The 25,064-nt window shown below is 43.3% G+C and overlaps 1 long non-coding RNA gene across 1 annotated transcript; it reads right to left on the bottom strand.

Annotated features, from left to right (window-relative positions):
* Positions 1-17,629: 17,629 nt before the first annotated feature.
* Positions 17,630-19,117, bottom strand: LOC140120474 (uncharacterized). The gene is made up of 4 exons (XR_011853818.1): positions 19,015-19,117; positions 18,874-18,933; positions 18,412-18,779; positions 17,630-17,866 (listed from the first exon to the last, which is right to left on the bottom strand). It is a non-coding gene; the product is annotated as an uncharacterized lncRNA (long non-coding RNA).
* Positions 19,118-25,064: the final 5,947 nt, after the last annotated feature.

Below are 25,064 nucleotides of genomic sequence, written 5' to 3'. Positions count from 1 at the left end.
TCATGCATTAAGGTTATTCCAGCATTGGATTTAACTCTTGCTTCATACAGGTCCATCTATCCTGGACAGTCTATAGGATTTCTAATTTTTAAGAGAAGCAGTGCCATTTTCTGTTGGTTTTTGCCTTTTTATTATTTGTGACATGGATGCATTATTTGTACATATTTAGCAGTTTTATGGAAGTTTGGCCTTTTCTGGTACGGTACCTTTGTATGCACACTGCATGTTTCTCATCTCTACAATTTGGGACCCTGTTAAGGCCCCTTACGTACATTTACTTACCCGTCTGCTGTTCCAAAAAACAATTGCGTGTGCCAAAATCCCAGCGCATACACCTGTTAAATACCTGTCCAAGCTGTGCAATCCCTGAAAAAGGCGAACAGTCCGGCAAAAGTGAGCAGCGCGACCCTTAGTAAATGAGACCCAATATGTGCAAATCATTGGCATTTGAAAATCATTGACATCTACCATTTACTATTTAGCACCATTTAATGTACCTGAGACTGCCCAACTCTCGCCCCTAAAAGCATATATGGGGGGATAAGTATGGCACAAGTTAGAATTCAGCTTCCTGATCATGCTCTGGCAGCATTCTCTCCATTCATTACACAAGCAAGCTTGGCCATGGCGATCATGGATCTATAGGATAGAGGATTAATATATGATTGCAGGAGCTCTGCCAAGACAACCTTACCAATTGCAGAATGGTGGACTGCTTAGCACCATGGAATTCTGGGGAATTGGCTTACTGGTTGGTCCTAGTATAGAGCAGGTCTCTGTGGTTGGACCACCTGCTGGCAAACATTAAAACTTAATACAATCCCTTTGAGTAAAATTTTTTTGCCTTACACCAACTGATGCATGTTGTGGGTAGCCCCTTGTTTGATGTATATAATGTACTAAATTATTTGTGGGATGAGGATATTTCATAATAATACTCCATAATAATACCTCTGATGACCATGCTATGCAAAGAATATGAAAATGCTCATGGGATAAGGATATGGATATAGGATATGACAATTTTATGTGGGCAAAGAAGGGATTTATAGTACGAAAAATAAGCTGAAGATGAATATCAGGTGTCTTTATCTATACAGTTTGGGACAGTAAAGTTGTGAGATATGTGTCAGATTTACAGCTGCAAGTTCGTTGTTCTTGTAAAACTTTAAAATGAAACTGGAGGTACATGTTAAAAAGGAAGTGGCCATAAAATGCCAAACCTACTCAAACACATCAAAATATAAAAAGTAATACATGTAGAGAAATCCTAACTGTGTAAATGAAATTGAGGATTGCAAGGTTTTCAAAATAAGATGAGGAAATGTAGCATTGAACAAGATTGAATTACTGCTGGAAGGAGCAGTAACAATAAAATAGCAGATAAATCTACAGCGGACAGAGGAGAAGAGGGAAACGACTGCAGTGAATAAGACAAAGCATTGTAGAGAATATATAGACACTAAATGGCTTACGATTTTATAGATTACCCTTTGTAGGACATGATGCAATCATCCCTGGAGTCATGGCAGCCAGATTCAGTAATTGTATAGACACACTACTGACAAGGCAATTTCTTTTAATGGTGGTCATGTAATGCGATGTCTACTGTAAAGAGAATTCATCAATGTGTTTCTATAGCTGTTATTATGTCTGCCATCAATGACGATATCCAGGAGTAGTACTAGTCTTATTAGCATTGGTATTTTTTATTTATTTTCTCTCACTCCTTGTGATATAAACTCAATTGTGAAGCTCTCTATCGTAGGTACTCCCCATGACATGAGTGGGGACTCATTACACACACCATACCATAATGAGAGTCATCATTTAACACCAGCTTGGGACAACACTTGGAGGAAGCCAAAGGGAACGATAGCACTTCTCATGCAGATTTCCCCCCTTATGCCCCCTTTGGACCACCATGGGAGGTGGTACTAGCCTAGACCTGGAACCGGAGTCTAAGTGGTCTTCACTAGAGCCACAAAGCAGGATAAACTTGCTGCGGTAGGGTCGCCCCACAGGTGTGACTAGCCCGCAGTGGCAGCCGAGGTCGAGGTACCTTAATGCGAGACAGTCTCGTGGTTGAGTCCATGCACAGGGTCAAGGCAGGCGGCAGAGATGCAGGATCAAGTCCAATGCAGGGTCAGCAACGGCAGGTCCAGGCAGATGGGAACGGGAACACAGGCACATGGAACACAGGGAAAAAAATGCAGGAGTACACAGGAACGCATGAATACACAGGAACGCAGAAATACACAGGAATATCACTGGGGAGCTTGTTCTAAGGTTTTGATGCACAAAGATCAGGCAGAGCAGGAAGGGAGGTGCCGGATTATAAGGCGGAGGTTTTCAGCCAGCGCACCAATCAGCAGTGTGCGCTGGCCCTTTAAATTTTTGGCGTGCGCATGACAGTCCGGAGATTAATACGACGCAGAATGTTACATTTATACAGTTTTACAATTACCCTTTTAAGGTAACCATAGGGTGATTGTTGAATTTGAGCGAGTTTGAGTTTTAGGAGCAAAGTCACCTCCCAGTATCTTCGAGACGACAGCAAACTCACAGAAACTGCATAGTTGAAAGCTGCTGGAAAAATAAAGGGGTTGTCCAAGACTTATCAAAAATAGTCCTGATATGGGGATGGGCGGCCGCAAGCTGGTCTGAGTCCAGCTTCTGTGCCCCTGTAAGCAAACTGGGGCACGGCCCAGAGAGATGGCTCTATGGGACATATGGAAGGACCGTGGAGGTAAGTATGTGTTTATTTTTTTGAGCAGACCCCTCCCAGCCCCATATAGTGTTTTAATTTTTAGGTCTCAGACAACCCCTTTAAGATTAAACTTCACATAATGACCAAAAACAATGTTACTCAACTTGTGTACACACTTGACTACTTATTTCACAAAATGTGCTGGTACGTTCAGTATGTTTTATTTAAATCTATAAATATAAAATTGGCCCAAAGTGTTAACTTTCTGTAAATGCCCTTTAATATTTGAAGTAGTAAATACTTAATGAGAAACTCAGAAATAAGAAAAAAATTACAAAGAAAAATAAATTATTCTTTTATCACAAAGTAAGAGTTTTGTTGTTTTCATCTTTATGAGCAGTAAAGTAACATTTGAAGTGTTGTTTATGAGTCAAAACCAATACAAGTTCAAGACCCAAAGGATAAAGCCAGGAAGGTGATTTAAATGTTCTACAGTTTTTCTAATACACAGCATACTAGAGGTCTCACACGAGCCACCTGAGAAACAGGAAAACAGAAAGCAATGTTCTTTATATATTAGTATATTATATATCATTGAGTAAATAATCTAACAAAAGTTTTATACAAATAGCAGTATAAAAAAAGTTTACAAACTTGAAAAGATTTTGTTGTTATTGTTGATATTTAATCCTTTCTCCCTGCACCATTTTGCATTTCCCTCTGGCATTAAAGGGGTTGTCCGGGACCTAGGTTCCCCAGACTAATCTAAAGCTGTGGGTGTATTAACTAACTTTCTAATATACTTACCGTTCCTGAAGTGGCTGGTTCCCCTCGGTCCGGACGTGACATTGTGTCTTCTTCTTTCTTCACTTCGCTGACGTCACGCCCACAGGTCTAGCTTCTACACGTTGCCGCCCCTGGGATATATATATACCTAATGTAATTTTGTCTTGGGCTTTGGGTGACCCGTGTAATGGAGGTCCATTTAATATTTTTCTTTTGTCACATATTACATGGACCTCATATGTGACAATCCTCTCCATTACATATGTGACCACGTACATCCCAAAACAAAATGTCATAACCCCATCACCCCTATGGCATGGTCCATGTTGTATAGTCATAGTAGTGGTCACATATGAGGCATAACATATATGACCACCCCCCTATAGTTACACAATGTATGGTGGAATTTATAAAGTGGTTGTATGCCAGTTTCTGGTATACAAGCACTGAAATGATTGCAATTACTTGCAGACTGCTCATCAGAGTAATGGAGCAGACGTCCGGGCATGACGGTTCTGCTCCATTCATCTCTATGGAGCTGACGGAGATTGCTGAGCGCAGCGCCCAGCAAGTCTGTCAGCTCCATAGAGATGAATGGAGCAAACGGGTCATGCACAGCTGTCTGTTCCATTACTCTCATGGCGGTCCGTCAGAGGTACGTGGGACCTCATCGAGCCCCTCGTTTTTTATATCTTTGGGGGTAACGGAAAATAGCACCCAAAGTCGGAAATTTTTTGCCATTTTGAAAAATTTTAAAAATTCTATAAAAAGTGATCAAAAGGTTGGACATTCCTAAAAATGGTGGTATTGAAAACGCCATCAAAAGTCGCACAAAATGACACCACCCATAGCTCCATACACAGAATTATGAAAAATTTATTGACACATTTTTTTGTACAGGTTTTCATTTTTGTAAATGTATGAAAACATTATAAAACACATTTGGTGTCCCTGTGATTGTACTGACCAAAAGAATAAAGTAGACATGTCATTTGGTGCGCACAGTAAAAGCCGTAAAATCTAAGCCCACAAGAAAAGGACTCAAATGTCTGTTTCACAATTTTCACGGCATGTAGAATTTTTTTTCCCGCTTCACAGTGCACGGCATGGAATATTAACTACCATCACTATGAAGTGCAATTTGTTACGCAGATCACAGCCCTGTATGTGTAAAAATAAAAAAATTATATATTTTTGAAGGAAAAAGGAAAAATTCAGTCTATGCGGATGAGGAGGTGACACAAGAGCTTACAGTCTATGAGGATGAGGGGGTGACACAAGAGCTTACAGTCTATGAGGATGAAGAGGTGACAAGACAGATAACAGGCGTGTGATGATGTAGAAAATTATTAATTGAATTGAATTCTACAGAATTATCTTTTGCAATACACGGTATTAGGTTCTGTCCTGTCAAGACCAACGGTTTTTACTTTTTGCAGACCTTTGTGCTTTTTGTGATCACCACGTTGCAGCATTTGGCGAATCAGACAGTTTTTTCCGTCATCTGATTCAGAAAATACGTCAAAGAACTTAAACACAGTTTTCAGGTAAATGGGAAAGGATAACAGATATTGCCTGCGCTGCACTCTCTTCTCTGTGTCTCTGTCCGTATAGAGTAGGGGAAATAAGTATTTGATTACAGGCTTGTTTAGCAAGTGTTCTCGCCCACAAAGCATAGAATCACTCTGTCAGACACTAGCCTTCCACGGCCACTAGATATAAGCTCAGTCCATGCCATCATAGTCAAGACCAACGGCTTTTACTTTTTGCAGACCTTTGTGCTGTTTGTGATCACCACGTTGCTGCATTTGGCGAATCAGACAGTTTTTTCCGTCATCTGATTCAGAAAATACGTCAAAGAACTTGAACACAGTTTTCAGGTAAATTGGAAAGGATTGTCTGCGCTGCACTCTCTTCTCTGTATGAAAAAATGGAAAAGAAGCAGCAATCCATTGTGCAAAAAACTATTTATTTTATTCCACCATAAAAAAAAATCAATAAATATTCCACCACAAAAAACAAGCATTGAGTACTGCTTCTTTTCAATTTTTCCAGAAGATCATTTGTGCTTTGGCACCCACCAATAATTTGTTCAAGAGACCTGCTCCGTTTTTTCTATTGTTTGACGTCTCTCTTCTATGTGTCTCTCTCTTTCTACATATAATGAAGAAAATCAGTATTTGATCAAATACTTATAGTAATACAAATAAACATGTATTTCATGCAATAAAATGCTTATTATTTTACAATAATACAATGTGATTTCTGCATTTTTTTTTAGATTCTGTCTCTCACACAGTTGAAGTACACGTAAGATAAAAATGCTTGCTCGATTATTTGAAGGTGAGAAAACTTGACATATATTGCATGAATTCTCAAAATTATTAGGATTTAAGTTGGTTATAAATTAATAGGGTTCTAATCTTATTTTTTTGCATTCTAGGTATTACATTGCAGAATGCCATCCTGCATTGTAAAGAGTTGTAGAAGAAGTTGGAGAAAACGAGATCCCAACGTTAGTCTTCATGTGTTTCCAAGGCAACCTGAAAAAATAAGGCAGTGGCTCATCCAAACTGGACAATATGCTGACGATCTTGAAACCATGGTCAAGAAAGTCCATGATGGCAAAATCTATGATATATATAGAATGTGTTTGTTACATTTTGCACATGATGCTTATACTTACCATGAAGATCGACGTACCCTAAGGCCTAATGCAATTCCGATAATATTTCCCTCTGCTGAATATAGACCTCAGCTTACAGAAGCAGCCAATGTTTCTGAAAATATAATGGTAGATCACCATAAAGCTTATTTCTCCAAAGTTGATCTAATTGCCCCATGTGTAACTGACATGACTGTTTCCACCACCAGCGTGTCATATACAACATCCTCATTATCAACCAATGTCACTACAACAACAGCAGTGGGTCCATCAGCGTTCTGTTCGACAATCAATGTCGTTCCAAGGCTTCCTGTCCCAGAAAGCTCAGAAATAGTTTTTGCCAAACGAAAAAATAAAACACATCACATTGTGGAAGAAAAGAGATGTGAACTCTCTACCGGAGCCATTGTCAGCACCTCTCATTTGGATGTCCCTTCTAAAATATTTTCAGACAAAGGAACCAACACTGAAGAAATCATAAAGAAAAGACACTTTTCTGTGAACACGGATCATTGGAAACAAAAAAAAAAAAGTCATACCCAAACCCATATCACCAAAAGGCATAGGAAAGTGCAATGTGATATAAGAACAAAACTGGAATTTGCTGTGTATCACGAAGCTACAATTTTCAACCCATCTAATCTTACCTGCGAATCCAGCAGTAATTCTGAGGATGAAGATAATGTAATGGAAATCACAACTTGAAAGTGGTCCAATATGGAGCTCTACTCCAATCAAAAAAACCAAAACAGCATCCATTCCCAGTGCACTGTTAGATCATGATTATGCCTGCCAAAAACATCATCTTAGAGAACATCCAAGTTCAGGTGAAGAATTTCACGGTATACCTTTATCTCCAATAGAAGACAGCATGGCTCCAATTTTAGAAGAGTCTGAGCAGCCATCAAAAGGACCATCAAATGAACCTTTACAGGAGGTTTCACAAGTGACGGAACCAACTACCACATTTGGAATGGAAATGTCAGATGAAACTTTTCAAATATCAGAAAGTGAGGAAGAGGAGGATGAAGATTTAAGTGACCAAGAGTTGCTAACTGAAAGAGAATTTCAACCATTATACTTTGGCTGCAGTGACCATGCAACAGAGGAGAAGTTTATAGTGTTTGAATGCTCATTTAGAAAACTGTTAACTCTCATTCCGTGTCAAGCCCGAAAAAATTGCAAAGCTTCAATTGTGGCATACAAAAAACTGTATATAGGAAGCATGATCTCTTTTCATGTAAAGTGTGAGAATGGCCACAAATCTAAATTATGGGAAACACAGCCGAAACAAGGAATGCAGCCATTGGGCAATCTCCTAATTTCTGCTGCAGTTTTGCTAAGTGGATCCAGCTTTTTAAAAATGATGTAGTTCTTCAGGATTTTAAACCTGAAAGCAATTGGTAAATCAACATATTTTAAAAATCAAACTCGTTATTTATTTCCAGCTATTACACATGGAAAAAAGAGCAAAGTATCATTCTTTCTGAGCTAAGCAATAGACCTGTTTGTTTGATAGGAGATGGTCAAATGGACAGTCCAGGCTTCTCTGCCAAATATTGTGTTTATTCCCTAATGGACCATGACAGCAAAAAATTGTTGCTTTTTCAGTGGAGCAGCTTGTGCCTACAGTGTCATCAGTGGGATTAGAAAAAATTGCCTTTGAAAGAACACTTCAGTTTTTGCTGCAAAGCGGAATTAACATTGAGATAATTGTAACTGATCTCCATGTCTCGATTAGGAAGCTAATGCGGGAAAAATATGGATCGATCATGCATCAAGTTGATGTGTGGCACATGGCAAAATCCATCGGAAACAAGATTTTGAATGCCTCCAAGACAAACGGGGCCATTCTTTCGCAGTGGATACAGCCCATTAAGAACCATGTGTGGTGGTGCTCTCCTACATGTAATGATGATCCGGACCAACTTGTACAGAAATAAAAATCAGTCATCCATCATGTACAAAATGTCCATGAGTGGGAAACAGAGGAGCCATACCAGGCCTGTCTCCACGCACCGTTAACCCCTGAAAAATTACAGAATACAAAATGGCTTCATCCACTTTCCCCAGCTTTGGATGATTTGAAAGATATTGTCCTTAACAAGAATTTTTGAAAGATTTGCGTCAAATAAGCAAATTCTGCCACACTGGGGAGCTAGAAATATATCACAGTGTATGTTTAAAATACCGTCAAAAACGTATTCATTACTTCATTGATGGGATGGTGGCCAGGAATCAACTGGCAGCTCTAGACCACAACCGTAATGTAAATCGAGTGCATGCCGTGGTCAAGCAAGCCACCATGTCCGGAGCTCCTGTGGGTACACGTCGTCACTAGAGATGAGCGAGCACTAAAATGCTCGGGTACTCGTTATTCGAGACGAACTTTTCCCGATGCTCGAGTGCTCGTTTCGAGTAACGAGCCCCATTGAAGTCAATGGGAGACTCGAGCATTTTTCAAGGGGACCAAGGCTCTGCACAGGGAAGCTTGGCCAAACACCTGGGAACCTCAGAAAAGGATGGAAACACCACGGAAATGGACAGGAAACAGCAGGGGCAGCATGCATGGATGCCTCTGAGGCTGCTTAATCGCACCATTATGCCAAAATTATGGGCAACAGCATGGCCATGACAGAGTGACCGAATGAGGCTAGATAGCATCTAAAACATCCATTAATTGACCCTGACACTATAGGGGACGGCATGCAGAGGCAGCGGCAGCAGCGGCAGGCTAGAGAGTGGCATGGCAACATACCCTAAATGGACTCAGGCTTCAAACCAATGGGTGGCAGAGAGGAACCAAAGGAGGTGAGCAAGAAGCGCTCAAATAATATCGGTACATGATAAAAGTTTGCCAGTATATTTTGTGGATTACACAGCAGGGTGGCGACAAAGTTAACATGGAAGCCATGAAAACAATCCAAAATTCTGCCTGACACAGCTCGTTTGATAAGGGGACCATGTATGGAGGCAGTGAACTAGTAGTAGATTAAAGGTGCTGCAGTTAAAACTATGTTAGTTGGATCTTGGCATGGAGCTGGCGCTCCGCTGCCAGGCGAGCTTTTGCCAATCCAAGCCCCTGTCTCTAGGCTACTCCCCAAACAGCACTTCTAAGAACCTTTTGTATAAGATCAAGTGTAGTAGCGTTCTTATAAGTTTGGGATATGGCGGGTGAGGGGAATGTAAACATCTGCGCAAGAAGCGCTGAAATAATATCCGTAAATGAAAAAAGTTTCCAGTATATTTTGTGGCTTACACAGCACGGTGGCGACAAAGTTAACAAGTTTGATGCGGAATGCCCTGTAATAGCTCTTGGGCGGTGTGCCTTTTATCACCTAGGCTCAGCAGTTTGAGCACCGCCTGCTGTCGCTTAGCGACGGCACTGCTGCTGTGCCTAGAGCTACCGACTGATGGCGCCATGCCCACGGATGGTAATTCGGAGGAGGAGGAGGAGGTGGAGGAGGGGTGGGAGGAGGAGGAGGCATAGTAGGCCTGAAACACCTGGACCGAGGAAGGCCCCGCAATCCTCTGCGTCGGCAGTATATGACCAGCCCCAGGGTCAGACTCGGTCCCAGCCTGCACCAAGTTAAGTGTAGTAGCGTTCTTATAAGTTTGGAATATGGCGGGTGAGGGGAATGTAAACAGATGCGCAAGAAGCGCTGAAATAATATCCGTAAATGGTAAAAGTTTGCCAGTATATTTTGAGGATTACACAGCAGGGTGGCGACAAAGTTAACAAGTTTGTTGTGGAAGCCATGAAAACAACCCAAAATTCTGCCTGACACAGCACGTTTGATAAGGCGGCCATGTATGGAGGCAGTGAACTAGTAGTAGATTAAAGGTGCTGTAGTTAAAACTATGTTAGTTGGTTCTTGGCATGGAGCTGGCGCTCCGCTGCCAGGCGAGCTTTCGCCAATCCAAGCCCCTGTCTCTAGGCTACTCCCCAAACAGCACTTCTAAGAACCTTTTGTATAAGATCAAGAGTAGTAGCGTTCTTATAAGTTTAGGATATGGCGGGTGAGGGGAATGTAAACAGATGCGCAAGAAGCGCTGAAATAATATCCGTAAATGGTAAAAGTTTGCCAGTGTATTTTGTGGATAACACAGCAGGGTGGCGACAAAGTTAACAACTTTGATGTGGAATCCATGAAAACAACCCAAATTTCGGCCTGACACACCTCGTTTGATAAAGGGACGATGTATGGAGGCAGCTATATGGACGACTTTTGGAGGTAGCAATGGAGACAACGTGTGGAGGCTGCTATGGAGACAATTCAATTTGGATAGTGCCTGTATGTGGCAGTCCAAAAAAGTTTTCAAACCAGAGGAGCAGGTAGGTGGCCCTCCAGAAAAATGGAATAGATTGAGTGCCTGTATGTGGCAGTCCAAAAAAGTTTTCAAAGCAGAGGAGCAGGTAGGTGGCCCTCCATAAAAATGGAATAGATTGAGTGCCTGTATGTGGCAGTCCAAAAAAGTTTTCAAACCAGAGGAGCAGGTAGGTGGCCCTCCATAAAAATGGAATAGATTGAGTGCCTGTATGTGGCAGTCCAAAAAAGTTTTCAAACCAGAGGAGCAGGTAGGTGGCCCTCCATAAAAATGGAATAGATTGAGTGCCTGTATGTGGCAGTCCAAAAAAGTTTTCAAACCAGAGGAGCAGGTAGGTGGCCCTCCAGAAAAATTGAATAGATTGAGTGCCTGTATGTGGCACTCCCAAAAATTGTTTAAAACAGAGGACCGGGTCGGTGGCCCTCCATAAAAATTAAATGCATAAAGTACTATAGCTAGAGCCAGTGGGCCCTGTAAAAAAATAGCCAGTTTCCTCTGCTTTACTGTACAAAGAGGAGGAGAAGGAGGAAAATGATGAGGAGGAGGAGTGGATAAATTATTCAGGTTGAGCTTCCTTCACCTGGTGGAGATTGGAAATTAGGAGAAATCCAGGCTTTATTCATCTTGATAAGCGTCAGCCTGTCAGCGCTGTCAGTCGACAGGCGTGTACGCTTATCGGTGATGATGCCACCAGCTGCACTGAAAACCCGCTCGGACAAGACGCTAGCGGCAGGGCAGGCAAGAACCTCCAAGGCGTACAGCGCCAGTTCGTGCCACATGTCCAGCTTTGAAACCCAGTAGTTGTAGGGAGCTGTGTGATCATTTAGGACGATGGTATGGTCAGCTACGTACTCCCTCTCCATCTTTCTGTAAAGATCAGCCCTACTCTGCCGAGACTGGGGACAGGTGACAGTGTCTTGCTGGGGTGACATAAAGCTGGCAAAAGCCTTGTAAAGCGTACCCTTGCCAGTGCTGGACAAGCTGCCTGCTCGCCTACTCTCCCTCGCTACTTGTCCCGCAGAACTACGCACTCTGCCGCTAGCGCTGTCAGAAGGGAAATACTGTTTCAGCTTGTGCACCAGGGCCTGCTGGTATTCATGCATTCTCACACTCCTTTCCTCTCCAGGGATGAGAGTGGAAAGATTTTGCTTGTACCGTGGGTCCAGGAGAGTGAACACCCAGTAATCGGTGCTGGAATAAATTCTTTGAACGCGAGGGTCACGGGATAGGCAGCCTAGCATGAAATCTGCCATATGCGCCAGAGTACCAACGCGTAAGAATTCACTCCCCTCACTGGCCTGACTGTCCATTTCCTCCTCCTCCAACTCCTCCAACTCCTCTTCTTCTGCCCATACACGCTCAACAGTGAAGGACTCAACAATGGTCCCCTCTTGTGTCTCGCCAACATTCTCCTCCTCTTCCTCATCATCCTCCTCCACCTCCTCCGATATGCGCTGAGAAACAGACCTAAGGGTGCTTTGGCTATCAACAAGGGAATCTTCTTCCCCCGTCTCTTGTGAGGAGCGCAAAGCTTCCGACTTCATGCTGACCAGAGAGTTTTTCAACAGGCCAAGCAGCGGGATGGTGAGGCTGATGATGGCGGCATCGCCACTGACCATCTGTGTTGACTCCTCAAAGTTACTCAGCACCTGACAGATATCAGACATCCACGTCCACTCCTCATTGTAGACTTGAGGAAGCTGACTGACCTGACTACCAGTTCTGGTGGAAGTTGACATCTGGCAGTCTACAATCGCTCGGCGCTGCTGGTAAACTCTGGATAACATGGTCAGTGTTGAATTCCACCTCGTGGGCACGTCGCACAACAGTCGGTGAGCGGGCAGTTGGAGGCGGCGCTGCGCTGCCCTGAGAGTGGCAGCATCTGTGCTGGACTTCCTGAAATGCGCACAGATGCGGCGCACCTTCGTGAGCAAATCAGACAGATTGGGGTATGTCTTGAGGAAACGCTGAACTATCAGATTTAACACATGGGCCAGGCATGGCACATGTGTCAGTCTGCCGAGTTGCAGAGCCGCCACCAGGTTACGGCCGTTGTCACACACAACCATGCCTGGCTTCAGGTTCAGCGGTGCCAGCCACAGATCAGTCTGCGCCGTGATGCCCTGTAATAGTTCTTGGGCGGTGTGCCTTTTATCGCCTAGGCTCAGCAGTTTCAGCACCGCCTGCTGTCGCTTAGCGACGGCACTGCTGCTGTGCCTAGAGCTACCGACTGATGGCGCCATGCCCACGGATGGTCGTTCGGAGGAGGAGGTGGAGGAGGGGTGGGAGGAGGAGGAGGCATAGTAGGCCTGAAACACCTGGACCGAGGTAGGCCCCGCAATCCTCGGCGTCGGCAGTATATGACCAGCCACAGGGTCAGACTCGGTCCCAGCCTCCACCAAGTTAACCCAATGTGCCGTCAGCGATATATAGTGGCCCTGCCCGGCAGCACTCGTCCACGTGTCCGTGGTCAGGTGGACCTTGTCAGAAACGGCGTTGGTCAGGGCATGGATTATGTTGTCTGACACGTGCTGGTGCAGGGCTGGGACGGCACATCGGGAAAAGTAGTGGCGGCTGGAGACCGGATACCGAGGGGCGGCCGCCGCCATGAGGCTGCGAAAGGCCTCGGTCTCTACTAGCCTATAGGGCAGCATCTCCAGGCTTAGCAATCTGGAGATGTGCACATTAAGGGCTTGGGCGTGCGGGTGGGTTGCACTATATTTGCGTTTCCGCTCCAGCGTCTGGGGTATGGAGAGCTGAACGCTGGTGGATGCTGTGGAGGATCGTGGAGGCGACGATGGGGTTTTTGTGGCAGGGTCCTGGGCAGGGGGCTGACTATCAGCTGACAAAGGGGAAGGAGCAGTGGTGTGCACGGCCGGAGGTGAACGCGCTTGTTGCCACTGAGTGGGGTGTTTAGCATTCATATGCCTGCGCATACTGGTGGTAGTTAAGCTAGTAGTGGTGGAACCCCTGCTGATCCTGGTTTGGCAAATGTGGCACACCACAGTCCGTCGGTCATCCGGTGTTTCCTTAAAGAACCTCCAGACTTCTGAAAATCTAGCCCTCGCCGCAGGATCCCTCGCCACGGGAGCTTCACTAGTTGACACATTTGGCGCTGATGCACCAGCTCTGGCCCTGCATCTCCGTCTGGTCCCACCACTGCCTCTTCCAACCTGTTCTGGTCGAGGACTCTCCTCCGTCTCAGAAGCACTGTGTTCACCCGGCCTCTCAACCCAGCTTGGGTCTGTCACCTCATCATCCTCCGATCCCTCAGTCTGCTCCCCCCTCGGACTTCCTGCCCTGACAACAACTTCCCCACTGTCTGACAACCGTGTCTCCTCATCGTCGGACACCTCTTTACACACTTCTTCCACTACGTCAACAAGGTCATCATTACCCACAGACTGCGACTGGTGGAAAACCTGGGCATCGGAAAATTGCTCATCAGCAACCGGACAAGTGGTTTGTGACTGTGGGAAGGGTCCAGAAAACAGTTCCTCAGAGTATGCCGGTTCAAATGGCAAATTTTGCTGGGAGGGGGCAGACTGGGGGGGAGGAGGCTGAGGTGCAGGAGCTGGAGGAGTGCCGATTTCGGTGACATGGGTGGACTGCGTGGAAGACTGACTGGTGGACAAATTGCTCGAAGCATTGTCGGCAATCCACGACATCACCTGTTCGCACTGTTCTGGCCTCAACAGTGCTCTACCACGAGTCCCAGTAACTTCAGACATGAACCTTGGGAGTGTAGCTCTGCGGCGTTCCCCTGCTCCCTCATCAGTAGGTGGTGTCTCACCCCGCCCAGGACCACGGCCTCTGACCCCTGCAGTAGTTGGACGCCCACGTCCCCGCCCTCGTCCTCTACCCCTAGCCCTCGGGTTAAACATTTTGAAAATGAGAGTTATAACTTTAATTTTTTTTTTACCTTTTTTTTGTGTTTTTTTTTTTTTTGTGTGTTTTTTAGTTTTTAAAACCAAACGATGCTATCCTATTGCTATGGCTATTTTCTAGCCAAGTATGAAAGCACACTGCTATGCTAGATGAGATGACGCTGAGTTATGAAAAAAATAAACGTAAAATAAAAAAGGAAATGGCAGACTGTGCCTAATTGAAATCCAACCCCGGGCCCTAATAAATTTTCCCACTTCGGTCTTTGCGATGGATATGTGCGTCACTAAGCGCAAAACACAGTGGTCGCAAGTCTCACTCCAAATTGCTCACAATTTGCTAGTAGATGCACTGCAACAACTACAGCCACCAGCAGATCAACCAGAAATCAAATATATATAACGCTACTGTAGGCGTAAGTAAGCCGTTTGGATTCTCCTATGGCTATTTTCTAGCCAAGTATTAAAGCACACTACTATGCCAGATGAGATGACGCTGAGTTATGAAAAAAATAAACGTAAAATAAAAAAGGAAATGGCAGACTGTGCCTAATTGAAATCCAACCCCGGGCCCTAATAAATTTTCCCACTTCGGTCTTTGCGATGGATATGTGCGTCACTAAGCGCAAAACACAGTGGTCGCAAGTCTCACTCCAAATTGCTCACAATTTGCTAGTAGATGCACTGCAACAACTACAGCCACCAGCAGATCAACCAGAAATCAAATATATATAACGCTACTGTAGGCGTAAGTAAGCCGTTTGGATTCTCCTATGGCTATTTTCTAGCCAAGTATTAAAGCACACTACTATGCCAGATGAGATGACGCTGAGTTATGAAAAAAATAAACGTAAAATAAAAAAGGAAATGGCAGACTGTGCCTAATTGAAATCCAACCCCGGGCCCTAATAAATTTTCCCACTTCGGTCTTTGCGATGGATATGTGCGTCACTAAGCGCAAAACACAGTGGTCGCAAGTCTCACTCCAAATTGCTCACAATTTGCTAGTAGATGCACTGCAACAACTACAGCCACCAGCAGATCAACCAGAAATCAAATATATATAACGCTACTGTAGGCGTAAGTAAGCCGTTTGGATTCTCCTATGGCTATTTTCTAGCCAAGTATTAAAGCACACTACTATGCCAGATGAGATGACGCTGAGTTATGAAAAAAATAAACGTAAAATAAAAAAGGAAATGGCAGACTGTGCCTAATTGAAATCCAACCCCGGGCCCTAATAAATTTTCCCACTTCGGTCTTTGCGATGGATATGTGCGTCACTAAGCGCAAAACACAGTGGTCGCAAGTCTCACTCCAAATTGCTCACAATTTGCTAGTAGATGCACTGCAACAACTACAGCCACCAGCAGATCAACCAGAAATCAAATATATATAACGCTACTGTAGGCGTAAGTAAGCCGTTTGGATTCTCCTATGGCTATTTTCTAGCCAAGTATTAAAGCACACTACTATGCCAGATGAGATGACGCTGAGTTATGAAAAAAATAAACGTAAAATAAAAAAGGAAATGGCAGACTGTGCCTAATTGAAATCCAACCCCGGGCCCTAATAAATTTTCCCACTTCGGTCTTTGCGATGGATATGTGCGTCACTAAGCGCAAAACACAGTGGTCGCAAGTCTCACTCCAAATTGCTCACAATTTGCTAGTAGATGCACTGCAACAACTACAGCCACCAGCAGATCAACCAGAAATCAAATATATATAACGCTACTGTAGGCGTAAGTAAGCCGTTTGGATTCTCCTATGGCTATTTTCTAGCCAAGTATTAAAGCACACTACTATGCCAGATGAGATGACGCTGAGTTATGAAAAAAATAAACGTAAAATAAAAAAGGAAATGGCAGACTGTGCCTAATTGAAATCCAACCCCGGGCCCTAATAAATTTTCCCACTTCGGTCTTTGCGATGGATATGTGCGTCACTAAGCGCAAAACACAGTGGTCGCAAGTCTCACTCCAAATTGCTCACAATTTGCTAGTAGATGCACTGCAACAACTACAGCCACCAGCAGATCAACCAGAAATCAAATATATATAACGCTACTGTAGGCGTAAGTAAGCCGTTTGGATTCTCCTATGGCTATTTTCTAGCCAAGTATTAAAGCACACTACTATGCCAGATGAGATGACGCTGAGTTATGAAAAAAATAAACGTAAAATAAAAAGAAACTGGCAGACTGTGCCTAATTGAAATCAAACCCCTAATAAATTTTCCCACTTTGGTGTTTGAGGTGGATATGTGTGTCACTAAGAGCTAAACACAACGGTAGCAAGTCCCCCTGCTAATTCCTCACAATATGGTACTAGCTGCACTACTAGTGCCAGCAAGCCCAGCCACAAGCAAATAAAAAAAAAAAGGATAACGTTATTGTAGCCCTAAGAAGGGCTGTTGTAGAATCACTCCTGCCTAACAGTAAGCTAATAGAACACCCTAACGCTTTCCCTGACCAGCAGCAGCTCTCTCCCTAGCGGCATCCAGACAGAGAATGATCCGAGCAGCGCGGGCAGCGGCTAGTCTATCCCAGGGTCACCTGATCTGGCCAGCCAACCACTGCTATCGACGTGTAAGGGTACCACGTCATGCTGGGTGGAGTGCAGAGTCTCCTGGCTTGTGATTGGCTCTGTTTCTGGCCGCCAAAAAGCAAAACGGCGGGAGCTGCCATTTTCTCGAGCGGGCGAAATACTCGTCCGAGCAACGAGCAGTTACGAGTACGCTAATGCTCGATCGAGCATCAAGCTCGGACGAGTATGTTCGCTCATCTCTAGTCGTCACAGAATTGAATTTTCAAAAGCAAGAAAAACTTGGGTGGTGAAAGCCGTCTACGAGCCCACCACAAATTAATTTTCTAATGAAATCCTCATGGAAGTGATGAACGTACTTTATATTAAAACTCACCCATCTTCGAAGTCTCGTAGGGATTCTGTACCTGCAAATATTGCCACTGTTCCAAGACCACCACGAGAACAAATGATCCGTGAGCATGAAAGCCGTTTCTAGGGAGACCATATCAACTAACCTACTTGGGAAGATCGGACTGGATTTTCTATATGTTATGTTTGTTCCTGTTAATTTTTTTTGTTTAACTGTAAAAAAAAGAATTTCATGTACATGACTATTTGTGTTTTTTTGTCTCAACAATTTTTAAAAAAATCAAATACGATTTTGTTTCTTTTGCAAAATAACTTTATAACTTACACAAGAATACAAATAATATACATAACAACATTGTTCAAAATAGTGCAACTTGAAGTGTTTTCAGCAATCCAATTAGAAGTTCAAATTGGTGGGCAGGTCTCCAAACACATAATCAGGATACCATTTAAATCCAGTATATGTGGCATTGGGGTCTGGATAAATATCTCTCATTTTATTCACCACACAAGATGGTAAAGGTATCCTATTTCCTTGTCCAAGAAATCCATAAACCAGATTGGTAACCTTGACATAACAGGCCCAACGTAAAAATCTGTGGAAAGATTAATGAAAATATTTATATTGCTTTCATTGGATCTAAAACCCTAAATTATCTACTACCGTATTAACGCAGAAATAAGATAGTGCCTTATATTTATTTTTGCGCTTGCAGAGGCACTAGGTCTTATTATCTGGGAATGTCTTATATTCCCATGAACAAGAATATACATTTATTGCTGATCAAAAAAATTAACTTCTATAGCATCCTAATAACTATACAAACTATGAATTTCATGCTGTATTCCTTATGACTCCATTTCTATTGGAATCATTGCCCCCAATCTCTCATGTTTAGCAATCCCACTTTCCTTCAATGATTCCTTTTTGTCCGACTAGCTTCTTGCATTTGCAGCGCAAAAGTCGGTGAAGTCAGCATAAGCGTAAATGGGGGAGAATAAATCACAGCTGTTTTCAGGCATAAGAGCTGTGATAAATGTGGTACAATATTGAAAAAAATAAAATTTTAAACTATAAATAAGTAAAAAGAAACTAAAGGGCAACTAATGTTTTGAAATAGCATGTACTTGATTTACTTACCTATTTTCCTGTCGCTCAAACTGGCGTTGAGTCACGCGTAAGGAGAACTGTAGCAGTTCGATAAGAAAATCTCTAGAATAAATCCTTGAGGTAAAGTCAGGATGCTGAGTAATGCAGGTAATATTCTGGCATAGTCTATCCATTGCCTGAAATTCACAGCAACAGATACTTTCCTCAACTGTAGTCATCTTCTTGCAACTGCCACATTTGCACCACCGATTATTTTGTAGCCTGCCCTCTGTGTCCTCCATTAGTTGGGGACGTTCCTCATCAGGACCTCACTGAGGGTTGTCCTGAAAACACCATGGGTTAAGATGATTCTCCTCATCAATAGGCTCTCTTAGGCGTTGCAACAGGGCTTGGAAACTCTAGAAAGAAAAATAGAGAATAGCTGTGAATTATGTTGATATATTTGAGTTGTATTGCTATGTACATAAGAAATAAAAACACCCTCATACTTACCACTGGGTTGGTACTCACAGCTGCAGTAGCACTATCTGCTGATTCATCTTCTGAGCTTTCCTAAAGTAGAGAATAAATCTTTTTCATTTACCATTTCTAAAAAAAAGCATGCAAAGAGTGTAAAATTGTAAAGAGACTAACCTCTTGATTTTGTTCGAATTCAACATCAGACTCTGGAAGCACAACTTCTTCATAAAGTAAGTCATCTACTTCATGGGCCTAAGAGGATGAATATAGAGTAAAAAATATATATATATATATATATATATATATATATATATATATTATATAGAACAAATCAGGGGCATAAGTACAGTAGTAGTAGCCATAGCAGCTGCTATGGGGAAAGCTGTGTCATGGGCCCCAGCATCTGGCCTGGCACATGGTCTTGCTGCGGCAGGGTACCACCAGGTCGTTCCGCAGGTGCAACTAGCACGTGGTGGCTGCCAAGGTAGTAATGCAGGAGACAATCTGTACCCAGGGTGATGGCAGGAGAATAGCACAGCAAGGCACACTAGGACACTAGGAATCGCAGGAGCTGGAATATGGATCAGGAATACAGGAACAGCCTGGCACACAGGAACGCAGGATACACAGGAACGGACTGGCACACAGGAACGCAGGATAAATAGGGGAGCTTTCTCTTCAGGAGAAGGCTTCAAGATCCGGCAAGGGTCACAGGAAGGGGCAGGAATTTATATGAGACCAGCTGCAATTATCCTAGGAGACGGATTTGGCATGATCAAAAGACTATTGCGGTGCCAGGGACAGAATGCATCATATCATGGAAGATGATTTCTGCTTCACAAAATGTTGCAGAGGCAGCACTAGAATGATTGGAGTGTCAGCTCTGCTACAAATGCATCAGATATTGAATTCTGTCCCCGTTAGTGCATTTAGCACTTTACACTGCACTTTTCACGTTCTGTCCTTTGATAAATAGAATATATATATATATATATATATATATATATATATAGACAAAGGAAAAAAAGGCAGCACACCAGATTGTAGTGAAAAAAATACCTTAGTGGATTTATTCCATGTGAAAGAGCAATGTTTCGGCTCCAAACAGTGAGCCTTTCTCAAGCTGAATATCCATGATTGTGTACAGATATATAAACAAAATGGAGGAGGTCATGTGATCATTTTTGACCAATACAGACAAAGTGCAAGGTTCAAGCAATGTGCAAAGTTCAAACAATCATAATTCTGATAAAATTTACTGAAATACAAATATCAAAAAGATACATCATTAGATTAAAGTGCATGTGCATGTGTCTCACAATGGTATATGTATACAAATATAGTTTTAGCATACAATGTGATCATCCATTGATGTGTGTGAACACTGACATAGTAAAAGTTAAAAAAATCTTTAAAAAATCCATAGCTAACAAGCCATAAACAAAGTCCACATCGTCTCACCACCTTATATCAAAAGAAGAGCTAGTGATAGCCGTATTCACCATCGCACTGGGCTGGCACGCATGGTGAAACGCACACCGGGAATGGCGACCGCGGGTGTGCGGATCAGCACATAGTAAGTCTATGGGCAGAACCACTGCCAATCAAAAGACTGACAGCAGCTGATGTCAATAGACAAAAAATATATATAGAGAGGATCGCATCGCTGGAACCAGAAGTAAATGGATGCGTAATGACCATATGTATGTTAGTATTCACACTGCAGTATGGACCAGTCAATCCAGACAATAAACTGTGGGGGAAACGCACCATAGCAACCTGTGTATCGGCAAGATGTACATATTAGCCACACAGAAAACGCATGATCACCGCAAGTGAACCGCAATTATTGCGAAAAAGTGCCTAATAAGGCTGGAGGTGCCAGTTTATGTCTAACCCCTTCCCAGGGGAAAAACAAAGAACGGCAAATTACCTCTGTTTTAGTGGTAATAACCACAGCGGTAACAAAACATTAGGTGCTGACCCCATAAGAAATAACAATAAATATATGATAAGATGTGACTGCAGATATGAAATACAGAAGGAATCGATGTCAACCCTCTATATAAAAAAACAATTTTTTACAGAAAAAATGTCAATATCACAAATAATAATTCAAAATCACTACAGAGACGAGGAAGACATATGTTCAAGTTGCTTGAGATATGCGACTTCATAATCTGAAAAAAAAAGGAAAATAGACATTATAAAAATGTAAAACAACAACAATCATATAATTCATCATTCCACCTACCTTAGTGGACACAGTGTACATCGCTACATTGGACTGGAGAGGAGAAGCATCAGACCGAACTCAATCTATAATCAACATTTAAGCCATGTGGTTTAAGTGTGTTTAATACAAAAATCCATTTCAATTCCCTGCGTTTCAGAATACGCTCACGGTCCCCACCTCTGCGTAGTGATGGTATATGATGTATTATACGGAAACGCAACTGCTTCTCAGTGTGTCCAGCCTCAAGAAAATGTTTGGAAACTGGCAAATCCTTACGTCGAGACCGAATTGTGTATCTATGTTGTGTGCATCGCACCTTAAATTCTAGTGTGGTCTCACCCACATAGAGAAAGCCACAAGGGCAATACAGTACATAAATGACAAAGCTGCTAGTGCAGGTTAGATAATATTTGATATGGTAAGTTTTATCATTATGTAAAAATTGTGAGCCCTTATCCATATGTGTACAGTTGATACAATTGCAGCATGGAAAGCAACCTTTACGTACTGTGCCATAAAGGCCAGTTTGCCTCAAAACTTTTGATGGTCCAACATCAGATTTAACTAGTCTGTCATGTAATGATTGTGACTTGCGGTAGGAAAAAAGAGGAGGGTTTTTAAATTCATCCACTCTAATGTTGCCTCCATTTAACTTTGACCAATGTTTCCTAATCACTCTCGCTATGGAGTCACTACTGTCATTGTATGTCGATAGAAATGGAATGCGTGTCATAGACTTCTGTTCCCTCTTGGGTTTTAACAAGTCAATCCTTTCCTTGTCCATGGCTTTATGTCTGTTCAGGTTAACTACATTAATCGGATAGCCTCTGTCCAAAAATTTTTTTGTCATGTCTGTCATATTATTTTCTAATCTCAAAGGATCACTGGTGACGCACTTAACACGCAAAAATTGGCTGTATGGCAAAGATCTAATCATTGCAAGCGGATGACTGCTCTCATATCTAACAAAATTGTTGTGGTCTGTTTCTTTAATGTATATATCCGTACGTATGAGGTTGTCGGTATCCCTACACACCAAGACATCCAAAAACTGTAGTTGTGTCTGTGAACTCTCCATGGTGAATGTGATCGTACTGTCTATAGTATTAAGGTAAGCGTGAAAGTCAGAAAGCATGTTACTGTCACCAGTACAAAGGAGGAAGACATCATCTATGAACCTCCACCATCTAAGGACATGGTCAAAGAATGGGGAGGCATAGACGGAGTCTTCCTCCAGAACAATCATCACAATGATCGCGTATGTAGGGGCCATATTTGCCCCCATTGCGACACCCATAAGTTGCACAAAAAAATCATCACCAAACAAAAAGTAATTGTTGGGGAGTACAAATTCCAACAGAGTCATTATGATCTCACAGGTAACCAAATCATAATTCTTTGTCAATAACTTATTACGTACAGCAGATAGGCCTCGTTGATGGTCTATGGAAGTGTACAAAGAGACCACATCAAAAGACACCAAAGTTATACAATGTTCAGATGACAAATTTACCTCATTCAATTTGCTCAAAAAATCAGCAGTGTCCCTTATGTATGATGTACCTTTTATTGCAAATTCTCTCAAAATACGATCCAAAAATGTAGCTACATAAGAGAATAATGATCCAGAGCCCGACACAATGGGACGGCCTGGCGGGGACATTAAACACTTATGAATTTTGGGCAACGTATAAATCACTGGAGTGATGGGGTGCTCAACATATAAGAATTTACACAAATCTTCATCAATGATACCTTGTGTATGTGCATCAACCAGAATACCTTTGAGTTGTCTATTTAATGTAAATTTTGGATCAGTGTTAACACGTTTGTATACATTAGTATCAGAAAGTTGTCGGTGTATTTCTGCCAAGTATGAGCTGGTGTCCATGACGACAACAGCACCACTGTCGTCGTCATGGACACTAGTAGTCAAATTAGGTTTAGACAAACCACAGTTCACACTCTTCAAACGTAGCTGAGCAATATCATTTTTAACTGCAATTATGAAAGATTCATTGTGTGGTACATTCACATCTGGAGTAAAATGGTTCCAGTGATGCGATCCTCTATATATATATATTTTTTGTCTATTGACATCAGCTGCTGTCAGTCTTTTGATTGGCAGTGGTTCTGCCCATAGACTTACAATGTGCCAATCCGCACAACCGCGGTCACCATTCCCGGTGTGCGTTTCACCATGCGTGCCAGCCCAGCGCTATTGTCTATACGGCTATCACTAGCTCTTCTTTTGATATAAGGTGGTGAGACGATGTGGACTTTGTTCATGGCTTGTTAGCTATGGATTTTTTAAGATTTTTTTTACTATTTTTACTATCTTTTACTATGTCAGTGTTCACACACATCAATGGATGATCACATTGTATGCTAAAACTATATTTGTATACATATACCTTGGTGAGACACATGCACATGCACTTTAATCTAATGATGTATCTTTTTGATATTTGTATTTCAGTACATTTTATCAGCATTATGATTGTTTGAACTTTGCACATTGCTTGAACCTTGCACTTTGTCTGTATTGGTCAAAAATGATCACATGACCTCCTCCATTTTGTTTATATATCTGTACACAATCATGGATATTCAGCTTGAGAAAGGCTCACTGTTTGGAGCCGAAACGTTGCTCTTTCACATGGAATAAATCCACTAAGGTATTTTTTTTAACTACAATCTGGTGTGCTGCCTTTTTTTCCTTTGTCTATATAATTGAAGGACCTGATGCCTGGCCCTCTTAGGCGTGCACCCGCTTTTTATTTTTGTTTACTCATTTTCTGTTTTGATAGTGCTGCTTGGATCTTTTCTTACTGTATATATATATATCACATGTCACGGGTGCTCCCGTGATCCCTGTCTCGGATCGCGGGCGCATCCGTGCACCCCCGTTTGCCCCCGCAGCAGGCCGGTCGCTGAACTCACCTCTCCCGGCTCCTGCTCTTCCCCGGACTGCCTTTAAATTTTCGTGAGGAGCCGCGCGCGTGCCCTAGGAGGCGGGGTCGCGCGCACGGCTCCTGCCGAAAATTTAAAGGGCCAGCGCACCGCTAATTGGTGCACTGGCTGAACCTCACCTTTAAGAATCCTGCCTCTTCCTGTGTCCCCTGCCGGATCTTTGTGCCTCATAGCCTTAGAGAAAGCTTCCTAGCGATTATTCCTGCATTCCTGTGTATTCCTGCGTTCCTGTGTATTCCTGCGTTCCCGTGTATTCCTGTGTGTTCCCGCTCCTGTGTCCTGTGTTACCCGAGTTCCTCCGTGTTGCTGTGTTCCCGTTCCCACCTGCCTGGACCTCCTGTTGCTGACCCCGGACTTGGACCTGACGTTGCACCTCTGCCGCCTGCCCTGACCCTGTGCCTGGACCTGTCTACGAGATTGTCATCCGCTAAGGTACCTCGACCTCGGCTGCCACCGTGGGCTAGTCACACCTGGGAACGACCTAGTGGTATCCTGCCGCAGCAAGTCCAACCCACTTTGCGGCGGGCTCTGGCGAATACCAGGTGCCGCTAGGCTCCGGTTCCGGGTGTTGGCTAGTTACATCTCTCGCGGTGGTCCAGAGGATCCACTGATCCTAACAGTAAGAACCGGCCATGGATCCCGCCGAGGTTCCGCTTCCCACTCGACCAAACTTTGCCGCCATAGTGGTCCAGCAATCCCGGGAGATTGCCGCTCAACGCGAACAGCTGGATCAAGTCACCACCATGCTGCAACAGCTGCTAGCCGCCCAGCAACAGCAACAGGTTCCCGTGTCTGCTCCCGTGGCTCCTGCAACCCCGGTCTGCCTTCCTGTTGCTGAACCACGACTACGGCTGTCTATGCCCAGCAAATTTGACGGAGACCCCAAACAGTGCAGGGATTTTATTACTCAATGCTCCCTACAAATAGAACTTATGCCTTCGCAATTTGTCACGGAGCGTTCCAAGGTGGCATTTTTCGTCAGTCTTCTCTCTGGGAAGGCCCTGGCCTGGGCCAC

This window comes from Engystomops pustulosus, chromosome 3, assembly GCF_040894005.1.
Source record: "Engystomops pustulosus chromosome 3, aEngPut4.maternal, whole genome shotgun sequence".
Taxonomy (NCBI): domain Eukaryota; kingdom Metazoa; phylum Chordata; class Amphibia; order Anura; family Leptodactylidae; genus Engystomops; species Engystomops pustulosus.
This window is presented reverse-complemented; position numbering and strand designations above follow the sequence as displayed.